Source organism: Carcharhinus amblyrhynchos, chromosome 5 (genome assembly GCF_965287045.1).
Source record: "Carcharhinus amblyrhynchos chromosome 5, sCarAmb.v2.hapA, whole genome shotgun sequence".
NCBI classification, from domain to species: domain Eukaryota; kingdom Metazoa; phylum Chordata; class Chondrichthyes; order Carcharhiniformes; family Carcharhinidae; genus Carcharhinus; species Carcharhinus amblyrhynchos.
In genome coordinates this window covers 3,901,116-3,913,179 of record NC_137328.1, presented here as the reverse complement: position 1 = coordinate 3,913,179, position 12,064 = coordinate 3,901,116, and the positions used below count along the sequence as shown (strand labels likewise).

General features: G+C 43.9%; 1 protein-coding gene across 8 annotated transcripts in view; it reads right to left on the bottom strand.

Annotated features, from left to right (window-relative positions):
• The window catches only part of pip5k1ba (phosphatidylinositol-4-phosphate 5-kinase, type I, beta a), a 103,129-nt gene that overhangs the window by 71,069 nt on the left and 19,996 nt on the right, over positions 1 to 12,064 (bottom strand). For 3 of the 8 annotated variants that reach the window (XM_080188358.1, XM_080188357.1, XM_080188354.1), the window contains exon 1: positions 4,361 to 4,505. The exons of 1 other annotated variant lie outside the window; for it this stretch is intronic. The gene's annotated coding sequence lies outside the window, so the exon portion shown is untranslated. Of the gene's footprint in view, positions 1 to 4,360; positions 4,506 to 8,634; positions 8,731 to 12,064 lie in introns of those variants that run through there. 4 more of the 8 variants (XM_080188361.1, XM_080188360.1, XM_080188355.1 and 1 more) reach the window with 3 other exon arrangements.

Below are 12,064 nucleotides of genomic sequence, written 5' to 3'. Positions count from 1 at the left end.
AGTCAAAATGCTTGAAATAAACTTGAAAGGGAAGCAGTTGAAAGGCAATTAAATGGCAGTAACAAAGTGACTTCACAGCTTGCAGTCTCTCGGAAGGGTTACCAATAATCTCACAATAAAATTCAATAATGCTGCGTTTCGTGACAGATCTGACAGTGCAGGCAGGAGGAACACAATCATTAGAGCGTGTTCAGTAAATAGTCTCACATCACCAGGTTAAAGTCCAACAGGTTTATTTGATAGCACATGCTTTCGGAGTGCTGCCCAATCATCAGGTGATCGCAAGAGTTGTGTTTACAAACAGGGCACATACAGACACAAACTCAATTACAAGATAATGGTTGGAACGTGAGTCTTAACAGGTAATCAAGTCTTTACAGGTGCAGACAATGTGAGTGGAGGGAGGGTTAAGCACAGCTTAAAGAGGTGTGAATTGTCTCCAGACAGGACAGTTAGTGAGATTTTGCAAGCCCAGGCAAGTCACGGGGGTTACAGATAGTGCGACATGAACCAAGATCCCAGTTGAGGCCATCCTCATGTGCGCAGAACTTGGCTATCAGTCTCTGCTCAGCGACTCTGCGTTGTTGTGAAGGCCGCCTTATTGTGTGTAGATACACAAGATTCTAATTCTTTTAGAAATTTGAAGGAAGGTAGTGCAGAAAAACATTGAAATAATTTTATCAATAGCACGAAGGCTCATAAGAACATAAGAAATAGGAGCAGGAGTAGGCCATCTAGCCCTTCGAGCCTGCCCCGCCATTCAATAAGATCATGGCTGATCTGTCGTGGCTCAGTTCCACTTTCCCGCCCTCTCCCCATAACCCTTAATCCCCTCTCTTATCAAGAACCCATCAACCCGCTTCTTAAAACTATTTAGCGAGGCAGCCTCCACCACTTCAACGGGCAGAGAATTCCAGAGATTCACCACCCTTTGAGTGAAGAAGTTCCTCCTCAACTCCGTTCTAAACCGCCTCCCCTTTATCTTGAGGCTGTGCCCCCTAGTCCTACTGTCTTTTTTGAGCGGGAAGAGTCTCTCCACCTCTATCCTATCCATCCCATTCATCATCTTATACGTCTCAATGAGATCTCCCCTCATTCTTCTAAAGGTTCATTTTACCAAAAGCGCTGTTTGAGCTATGGTTACACTTCGTAAAACAGCAGCAGTTTTCAATACTTGCAAGATAATTGGTGTCCGAAATGGAGCTTCTCATAATTCACCATAGGAAATTTAAAATTTATAATTTTACATCAAGAAGCATTTTTCCCCCAAGTCTTTTAATTGTCCTATTGTGAGTGGTAAAGAATTATGACAGACAGGGAAATCTGTTATATTGTAAAATCTCTTCTGAGATATATCTGGATTGTTAGGTCACTGTGATAGCTTGATGATCAGAAACATACACGTTGTCACTAGATTATCAATAACCTTTGAACAGAATTGATTTAAAACGACACATTAAGTTATGATGATCTGGAACACACTATCTGAAAAGGGTGGCAGAGCAGGTTCAAGAGGGGTTTTCAAAGAAAGAGAGAGAATTGGATAAATATTTGAAAAGGAAAAAAATTGTCGAATTGTTGGGAAAAGGGCAGGAAGGAGTGTACGAACGGATAGCACTTTCAAAGGGCTAGTACAGGCAGGGAGGGCTGGATGGCCTCCTGAAAGAATCTATATACTCACTGATTTCGATACTTTAAATTGTTTGAACCCAAATGAGTTGTACTGTAAGTGGCTTGGCAGAGATACAAGTGGATCCAGAAAACCACCATGATATTTTGATTAACAGTACATATCTGTATTTACGCTGGAAGAGTATCAGAGGCTTCATCAAGAAATAAACCTTAAGACTATGGCAGATGGACAAAACCATTCCAAATAACTATGTTACTGATGGTGATTTGATGTTCAGTTTTAGGAGAATTAGCAAGTGTTTTCTTACTGAAATGATTTCATAGAATCCCTACAGAAGCCATTCGGCCAATCAAGCCTGCACTGACAGCAATCCCACCCTATAACCCACGTATTTACCTCGATAATCCCCGTGACACTAAGGGTCAATTTAGCACGGCCAATCCACCCAAACTGCACATCTTTGGAGTGCGGGAGGAAACCGGGGCACCCGGAGGAAACTCATGCAGATATGGGGAGAACATACAAACTCCACACAGACAGTGACCTGAGGCCAGGATTTGAATCCAGGTCCCTGGTGCTGTGTGGCAGCAGTGCTAACCACTGTGCCACCATGCTAGATGAAATGTGTCCTACTGGCGGCTAAGAGGGGACCTTATTGAAACATATAAGATGATTAGAGGTTTAGATAGGGTGGACAGTGATAGCCTTTTTCCTCGGATGGAGGAAGCTAGCACGAGGGGGCATAGCTTTAAATTAAGGGGTGGTAGATATAGGACGGATGTCAGAGGTAGGTTCTTTACCCAGAGGGTGGTGAGGGATTGGAATGCCCTGCCTGCTGCAGTTGTAGATGCGCCTAGTTTGGGAGCGTTTAAGAGATCCGTGGATAGGTTTATGGATGGAAAGGGATTGGTTTAGGTTAGAGGGTCATTGCTTTTTTAATTGGTCGGCGCAACATCATGGGCCGAAGGGCCTGTTCTGCGCTGTAATGTTCTATGTTCTATGTTTTCCTACTGCTGTTTTATTTTTAATAGACAATAGCACTTTTGGTTGTTGGAATAAAAAGGTACAGTATCAACCTGGATATAAAATTGGCTGAATAACAGGAAGCAGACTAACAGTTAATGAGTATCTTTCAGACTGGAGGAAGCTTTGTTGTTTTGTTCCCCAGGGAATCGGCTTTCGGACCCTTGCTTTTCCTGATGTATAGTAATGATCTTGAACTTGGCGAATAGGGAACAGTTTCATAGATTTATAGACGACACAAAACTTGAATATATTGTAAACTGTGAAGGGGACAGTGCAGAACTTCAGGAGGACAGAGACCAGTTGGTGGAGTGAAAACAGAAGAATGCTGGAAAATCCCAGCAGATCTGACAGCATCTGTGGAGACAGAGTAGAGCCGACATTGAGTCTTTTGTCAGAGCCCTGGGCAGTCAGATCTGCTGAGATTTTCCAGCATTTTTCTGTTTTTGTTTCAGATTCCAGCATCCGCAGTAGTTTGCGTTTATCTCTTGGTGGAATGGACAGAAAGGTGGCAGATGAAGTTTAATGCAGAGAAGGGTGAGGTGATGCATTTTGGTAGGAAGAACATGAGACAAAAATAAAGGGTGCAACAGAGTGCAGGAGCAGAGGGATCTGGGTGTATACATGCATAAAACATTGAAAATGGCAGTTTCTGCTATCATCAGACTATTTCGAACACAACAGGTTCGTTTAGACGCAGTTGCCTAGAGGAACGAGGATTTCCCCGGTTAACATTATGTCTCTCGATAGCAGGGATATTATCTCATTATTAGTTCTCTGGAGTGCCAGTTAATTTTCAGGAGGCCACAAATCATATTCGGTGAAGCCATTAAACTGTAACAGGATATCGGGCCGAATAAGGAGGAAAATGAATAGGTCACGATAAAAGGCCAAACTTTTGCTCACAAAGTTAAAAAAAATCACCAGAATGAAAAGTACAAATTCAATGTCAAATTTTTCAACGAATAGCAAATGAAGGCAAATTACCAAGATATAAAATAACCAGAAGCCCACACTAATCAAAGTGTAAACTAATGTAAGAACATAAGAAATAGGAGTAGGAGTCGGCCATCTAGCCCTTCGAGCCTGTCCCGCCATTCAATAAGATCATGGCTGATCAGAAATGAATCAGTTCCACTTTCCCGCTTTCTCCCCATAACCCTTAATTCCCTTGTCTATCAAAAACCTATCTACCCGTGACTTAAATATACTTAGCGAGGTAGCCTCCACCACCAACGGGCAGAGAATTCCAGAGACTCACCACCCTTTGAGTGACGAAGTTCCTCCTCAACTCCGATCTAAACTGCCCCCCCTTATCTTGAGGCTGTGCCCTCTCGTCCTGCTGTCCTTTCTAAGCGGGAAGAATCTCTCTACCTCTACCCTATCCATCCCCTTCATTATCTCTATAAGATCCCCCCTCACCCTTCTAAACTCCGAGTACAGACCTGGTCTCTCTTCATAGTCCAACCCCCTCATCTCCTGTATCAGCCTAGAACTAACAGACTATAGATTTGTGCCTTAACTTGATGCTACAGAATTCTTAGAGATCCCACTTATGTACCTTTTTAATGAAACCTGCGTGCTTTGATGTTATGATAAATGAAATATTGATGATTTGGTACCTAATATTTCACAATTTACTGCCCTGAAAGAAAACGGACTTCAAAACCAGACACAGTACGCCACGTTAGAATGGCAAATTACCTCTCGTCTTCATCAAATTGTAAAATCGGAATACAGTCCCAAAACGCAGCTGGATACATAGGGATTTTTTTGAGCATCAGACGATATCGTAGGTTGTTACACTGCACAAACTTTTACCGGCGCTAAACAACTTGCCCCTAACTTTTGCTAAGCACCTTTCGTCTCGTGAAGCCACATCATCATCTAAACGACCAAGGAGCAAAAACTGTATGATTTACAGCGGTTATGCAACATACCCAGCAAGTTTTTGATTAAGATACCAAGTTCCTCAAACAATTTATGGCAAAATAAGTACAAAGGTGCCTTGATACATTCACAGAATCATTAACAAGTTTCTAAATGAGCAAGACAAATTGAAGGGCAGCTTTACAAGATACAGTTTAATTTTAGTGCGTGCTGAATAAAAATAAAAGCACTCGAACAAGTTGTTCAGTCCTTAGTTCTGAGAACTCTCTCTTTTCCATCCCACTACAACTGCAAATATTTTATCCGTGCCGATTTCAAATGAGGGCAAAATAATTCCAAGGTTCTCCGGCAGGATTGGCTCTTTCACTGCTCGACAGAAGCAACAGAAATAATTGCTTCTTAAAGGGGGTGGCACAGTGATTAGCACTGCTGCCCCACACTGCCAGGGACCCGAGTTTGATTCCCAGCTTGGGGTAACTGTGTGGAGTTTGCACGTTCGCCCCGTGTCTGCTTGGGTTTCCTCCGGGTGCTCCGGTTTCCTTCCGTACGCCAAAGATGTGCAGATTAGGTTGACTGGCCATGCTAAATTGCCCCTTAGTGTCAGGGGGACTAGCTAGGGTAAATGCATGGAGTTGTGGGGATAGGGCCTGGGAGGGATTGTGGTCCCTGCAGACTCGATGGGCCAAATGGTCTCCTTCTGCACTGCAGGGTAAATATGTGGGGTTACAGGGACAGGGCATGGGTGGGATTGTTGTCGGTGCAGGCTAGATGCATTGGCCATGCTAAATTCTCCCTCAGTGTTGCCATACAGGCGCCAGAATGTGGTGACTGGGGGATTTTCACAGTAACTTTATTGCAGTGTTAATGTAAGTCTACTCGTGATACTAATAAATAAACTTTTAACTTTACTTTTAGATGAGCTAAATGGCCTTCTTTGGTTGGGATTCTATGATGATGGCAGAATGACTGAAAAAAAAAATCCCACTTGTTTTAAAACGTTTAGCAAGAAGGTGAGTGTGTCTCCCTATCCAGGATAAACATAATAGGTGTCTTTTGCTAATAAGAACTCTTTGCCTCTGGGAATTGGACAATAGTTTTCCTTGCCCACATAATGTTGGGGACAAGGTTCCCTATACTGGCCACCCCCCTGGTTGTGCAGAGAGGGCAGTAATTGGGCTTGAACAACTACAGTCCTTGATGAGGAGGATAGAGTGGCACGGAGAAGGACATGACTGTTCTTGTCTGATTTGATGATAGAGGTCACAGGGTTGTGAGATGCTTAAGTTATTGCATTGTGTTCTCCAGTCTGACACATCACGAGCACAATGTGTCCTATGGCAGGAGGAGTCAGACGTGGAGTTCAATGCCGGATGATCCAGCTTTGCCCTGGATTGGGATGGCTGGCCCAGTTACACCTCTAGATGCTTACTGGTTGTACTTTTTAAAAACATTGCCGATGAGAACTGCATTGCACTGACGTTCTTGGCCATTTGTCAACCCAATCTGGGTCCTTCCAGCTCTGCTCTGGGGGCAACACATGATGTTTGGAGTGTTTACGTCCTGCACTTTCCCTTGAAGACATACTTCCAAAGGGAAAATTTTACACAAGAAATAGGAGCATGAGGCCATTCAGCCCTTTGTGTCTGTTCCATCACAATACAATTATGACTGGTAATAACTTCGAAGGCAACTCATTGTGGCTTCCAGTTCTTGAGGGATTGTTACCAACAATATTTATATATGTACAAATTGCAAAATACATCTCCTCTCTTCTCCTCCCTGGCTCTAACTGAGGTTCCTCCCCAGCCTGAGCCACACGCCCTTGCAATCAACTAGTTCAGCTTCCTGTGCTGCTTCTCCATAGGATCCAGCCCGATCACTTGACCTCAGGAATGACCGCCTTAAAGGAGCCACGCTACCACGTACCTCACCGCCACCTACCCGCGCTATCCCCACATCCCTCAATTCTGAGTGCTCAAAAATTTATCGATCTTTTTCCTCGAAGACTGAGCACCCACTGCTCTCCAGGAAAGAGAATTCCAAAGGTTTCCGATACTCGAGTGAAGAAACCTCTCGTCTCAGTCCTTAAAAAGCTGACCCCTTATCCCAAGACTGTGCCTCACGTATCAAACTCCCCGTGAATGAATGAGGCACCACGCAGAACTAAATGGATCTAAAGACCAAGGGCGAATAAGACATGATCAAATCAGAAGTCGCATACTCAAACAACAGATGGTTACAGATAGAATTTCTCCGAGGAAAATGGTTTATTGTCACAGCCACGTTAATAACTCTTGTCAACTTCTACTGAAATTATTGTAAATACCTCTCTGTTATTTAACCACCCCCACATCTTCATCTGTCACAGCTTACCCTCTGTTTCAGCTTCTCTGCCACTTGGCAGTTCACACCCTTTATTCTACAGGCTGCCATTAGCAGCCTTTCCCCTCGTTTCTGTGACTATGGCTCATCTTTCATTCCCTCCCCCCCTGCAGTTTAAATATCTCCACTTTCTGTGCCTTTTAGCTTTGACAAAGGGTCATCTGGACTCAAAACATCAGCTCTTTTCTCTCCTTACAGATGTTGCCAGACCTGCTGAGATTTTCCAGCATTTTTTCTTTTGGTTTCACTCTCCATTGTTTATCTGTTTGGTGTTATAGTCGGATATAAACGTTACCAAATGAAGCAAAGGGAAAGAAGTTGGAACAGTTTTCAGAAAAACTAAAACTTGCAACACTATAGTGCCTTTCCTGCTCGCATGGTATTGCAAAAAGTTTCATTCCCAAGAAGTGTAGTCGCTGCCGTAATTTTTTAAAATTCACTCATGGGACGTGGGTGTCACTGACTGGCCAGCATTTATTGCCCATCCCTTGTTGCCCTTGAAGAACCGTTAAAGATCAGCCACATTGCAGTGGCTCTGGAGTCACACGTAGGCCAGGCCAGGTTATGGCTGCAGAGTTCCTTCCCTAAAGGACATTAGTGAACCAGACGGGTTTTTTCCAACAATTGACAATCGTTTCATGGTCATCAGTAGATTCACTCGTAGCCTAGCGATAATACCACAAGGCCATCGCCTCCCCTTGATAGAGGCAGACAGCGGGGAAAGTGATGGCCTCGTGGTATTATCGCTAGATTATTAATCCTGAAACTCAGCTAATATTCTCGGGATCTTGGTTCAAATCTCACCACGGATGGTGATGGAAGTTGAATTCAATATAAAAAAAAATCTGGAATTATGAATCTGCTGATGACCAAGAAACCATTGTTGGTTGTGGGAAAAACCCATCTGGGTCACTAACGTCCTTACCTGGTCCGGCCTACATGCAACTCCAGGGTCGCAGCAACGTGGTTGACTCCCAACTGCCTTCCAAGGGCAACTAGGGATGGGCAATAAATGCTGGCCAGCCAGTGACGCCCATGTCCCACGAATGAATAAAACAAAACACTGACTGGGCTGCTCATTTGCATAAGTGACCTGAGCAAACTTGTATTCTGCATGGACAGATAATGGAAAAACACAGTAAGAAGTCTCACAACACCAGGTTCGAGTCCAACCAGTTTATTTGATAGTAATCCCACAAGCTTTTGGAAACGGTGTTCCTTCGTTACTATCAAATAAACCTGTTGGACTTTGACCTGGTGTTGAGAGACTTCTTTGTGTTTACCCCAGTCCAGCGCCAGCATCTCTACATCAGATAATGGAAACCCCGGGGTATCAGAATGGGGGCACCTTGTGCCTTCACGCATTCTTCTCCAGTTTCCCTAAAGGCAGACCGAAACAGTTTGCAAGATGAAGCCAGTTGATACATCACATCGAAACAGGAAGCATACGAACTTTCTGAAGTGTACACAGCATCATCCTGCTCCCTGACTTACACATGATATGTGGTACAGGACTGTGCTCAACCCAGCTATTTGCATAACAAAGTGTGTCAAATTAGTTGCATTTTTAAAAACCTTTACAGTAGACATTAACCCTTGAAATCCCAATCAGAATCAATCATTCAATTCCCCGTATTTGCTACTTAATCACGATATCCGACACCATCTACATTTCATGGTTATTTTTGTGTCACAAGTAGGCTTACCTTAACGCTGCAGTGAAGTTACTGTGAAAATCCTCTTGTTGTTACACCGAGGGAGAATTTAGCACGGCCAATGCACCCTAACCAGCACGTCTTTCTGGCTGTGGGAGGAAACTGGATCATCTGGGAGAAACCCACGCAGACATGGGGAGAATGTGCAGATTCCACACAGATGGGAATGGAACCTGGTGCTGAGAGGCAGCAGTGCTAACCACCGCGCTGCCCCCACTTAAAAAAAAACACCAAACATTTTCCACTGACTGGACTTGCAATTGGCCAAATTTTTCTAGGTGGTACAGTATGATTTTTCAGTTTTAAAGACAGCATCCACGTACCCTCAATGCCACTAGTCCCATCTCATTCTATCCAGCCCCTGAACTGCAGCGCACTAATACAATTATCACTGTTACGTTCTCCCAGTACAACCCAGTGAAGGAAGTGGGGCTGTGAGACAGTCTGTGGGAAAACCCATGCATGCTCTAAGGCTGATTGCTCAATTATCGATGGAAGGAACTAAGTGTAAATGTTAAGACGTGTGAGTAATCACACGGCAAACGATGAGGATTACAGAGCTGAATACAATGTCTAGTCTGTCCAGTTAACAACCTGACTTACCTACAATCTGATTATTCTTCATCATTTGTTACAGAATGCTTTCAGCAAGCAGTGAAAACTACTTCTAGACATGAAACATATATTACAAGAGGTAGTACTAATAACGTACACAAAAAGCAGAATACTGCAATGCTGGAAAAACTCAGCAGGTTGGGTAGCGTCTGTGGAGACAGAGACATTTCAGCTTACCAGTTTGAAACACTGACTCCTTGCTTTTCTCTTTCCACACATGCTGGCACACCTGAGTGTTTCCAGCATTTTCCGTTCTTATTACTAGTGCGTCATGTTCAAAAAGCCTCAGCCTGCATTTATATAGCACCTTGAATGCAGCAAATGTCCCAAGGTGTTCAACGAGGGTGTCATCAGATGCAATTTGACATCAACCACACACGGAGATATAGAAACATAGAAGAAAGGAGCAGGAGGAGGCCATTTGGCCCGAGTCTGCTCTGCCATTCATCATGATATAAGAACATAAGAAATAGGAGCAGGAGTAGGCCATCTAGCCCTTCAAGCCTGCCCCGCCATTCAATAAGATCATGGCTGATCTGTCGTGGCTCAGTTCCACCTTCCCGCCCTCTCCCCATAACCCTTAATCCCCTCTCTTATCAAAAACCCATCAACCCACGTCTTAAAAATATTTAGCGAGGCAGCCTCCACCACTTCAACGGGCAGAGAATTCCAGAGATTCACCACCCTTTGAGTGAAGAAGTTCCTCCTCAACTCCGTTCTAAACCACCCCCCCTTTATCTTGAGGCTGTGCCCCCTAGTCCTACTGTCTTTTTTCATGATCATGATTGATTGTCCAACTCAGTAGCCTAATCCTGCTTTCTCCCCATAACCTTTGATCCCATTCACCCCAAGTGCTATATCCAGCCACCTCTTGAATACATTCAATGTTTTGGCATCAACTACTTCCTGTGGTAATGAATTCCACAAACTCATCATGCTTTAGGTGAAGAAATGTCTTGTCATCTCCATTCTAAATGGTCTACCCTCTATCCTATGACTGTGACCCCTGGTTCTGGACTTCCCCACCATTGGGAACATCTTCCTTGCATCTACCCTCTCTAGCCCGCTTAGAATTTTACAAGTCTCTATGATATTTCCCTCATTTATCTGAACTCCAGTGAAAACAATCCTAATCTAGTCAATCTCTGCTCATACATCAGTCCCACCACTCTCGGAATCAGCCTGGTAAACCTCTGCTACTCTCCCTCGAGAGCAAGAACATCCTTCCTCAGCAAAAGGAGACCAAAACTTCACACAATACTCTAGGTGTGGCCTCACCAAGGCCCCTGTATAATTGCAACAAAACTCTGAGTCCCCGTTATCTGGCTCATCATCAATTCTCCCAGAATGCAGATACTTGAATCGCTATCTTGCTCCAAGTCCCAATCACCCACCTGAATTTATAATATATCACCCTTTATGAATGTCACTCTTCGGGGCAGTTGATCAGAGGAGGTTTTGAGGAGAGGAGGGAGAGAGAGAGAGATGGAGAAGCAGAAAAGTTTCAGGACGGAATTCCTGAGCTTAGGGCCCAGGCAGCTGAAGCCAAGGATACTCGATGATGGAGTGGACCAAGTCCAGAAAGATCAAGAGACTGGAATTGGGAGAGGACCAATATCTTAGATGTTTGTCGGAGATTACAGAGATAGGAGGGGTGAGGTCATGGAAGGGTGACTTTTATAAATTAAGGTATTGTCAGACTTGGAGCCAGTGTATCTCAATGAGCCCTGAGGTGGGTGAATGGGATTTGGAGCAAGATTCGGGAGTCAGTGTTCTGAGAGAGTTGATGATGAGCCAGATAGTGGAGACCCAGAGTATGTCTGAAGTGCTTAACCCAGCGTTAATTCAACCTGGTGGTTATTTATAAATATCTCCCAAAGGTGCATCCTGGGAGCTCTCCTTTTTGCTGTGTATCCATTTAGGTCTAATTTATTTTTGAATATTTAGTGTTTCCGTCAAGAGGAACAGATCACACGCTAAGGTAACCTTTGAAGTGGAAAAAGAGCAATTTAAAGATTTACAATGAGAGTAAAAATAAATTCACAAAACATTAATCTGACAAGCCTGTAAGTGGAGACTCCTGTACACATGTTTACATACAAAGAGGTAAAAGGAAAGATAAGATGTTATTACACAGAATTTACAGAGATAGCCATTCAGCCCAACTGCTCAATGCCAGTGTTAATGACCCACATGAGTCTCCACCCACCCTACTTTATCACATTTCACCATCTTAACCTGCTGTTACTGCCACCCTCATTGGTCAATCTAGCTTCCCCTTAAATCTACCGACATTTTTCACCTCAACCACACCCGCTAATTTAATTTGATTATTGTCACACATTAACAGTGAGAAATATTGTTTCTTGTGAGTTATACAAAGCGTACCACTCACAGAGAAGGAAACAAGGGAGTGCAGAATGTAGGGTTACAGTCGTAGTTAGGGTGTAGAGAAAGGTCAACTTAATGCGAGGTAGGCCCATTCAAAAGTCTGACGGCAGCAGGGAAGAAGCTGTTCTTGAGTCGGTTGCTACATGACCTCAGACTTTTGTACCTTTTTCCTAAAGGAGAAGGCGGAAGAGAGAATGTCTGGGGTGCGTGGGGTCCTTAATTATGTTGGTTGCTTTTCTGAGGCAGCTGGAAGCGTAGACTGAGTCAATGGATGGGAAGCTGGTTTGCGTGATGGATTGGGCTACGTTCATGACTTTTCGTAGTTCCTTGCGGTCTTGGGCAGAGCAGGAGCCCAGACCAAGCTGTGATACAACCAGAAAGAATGCTTTCTATGGTGTATCTGTAAAGGTTGAAG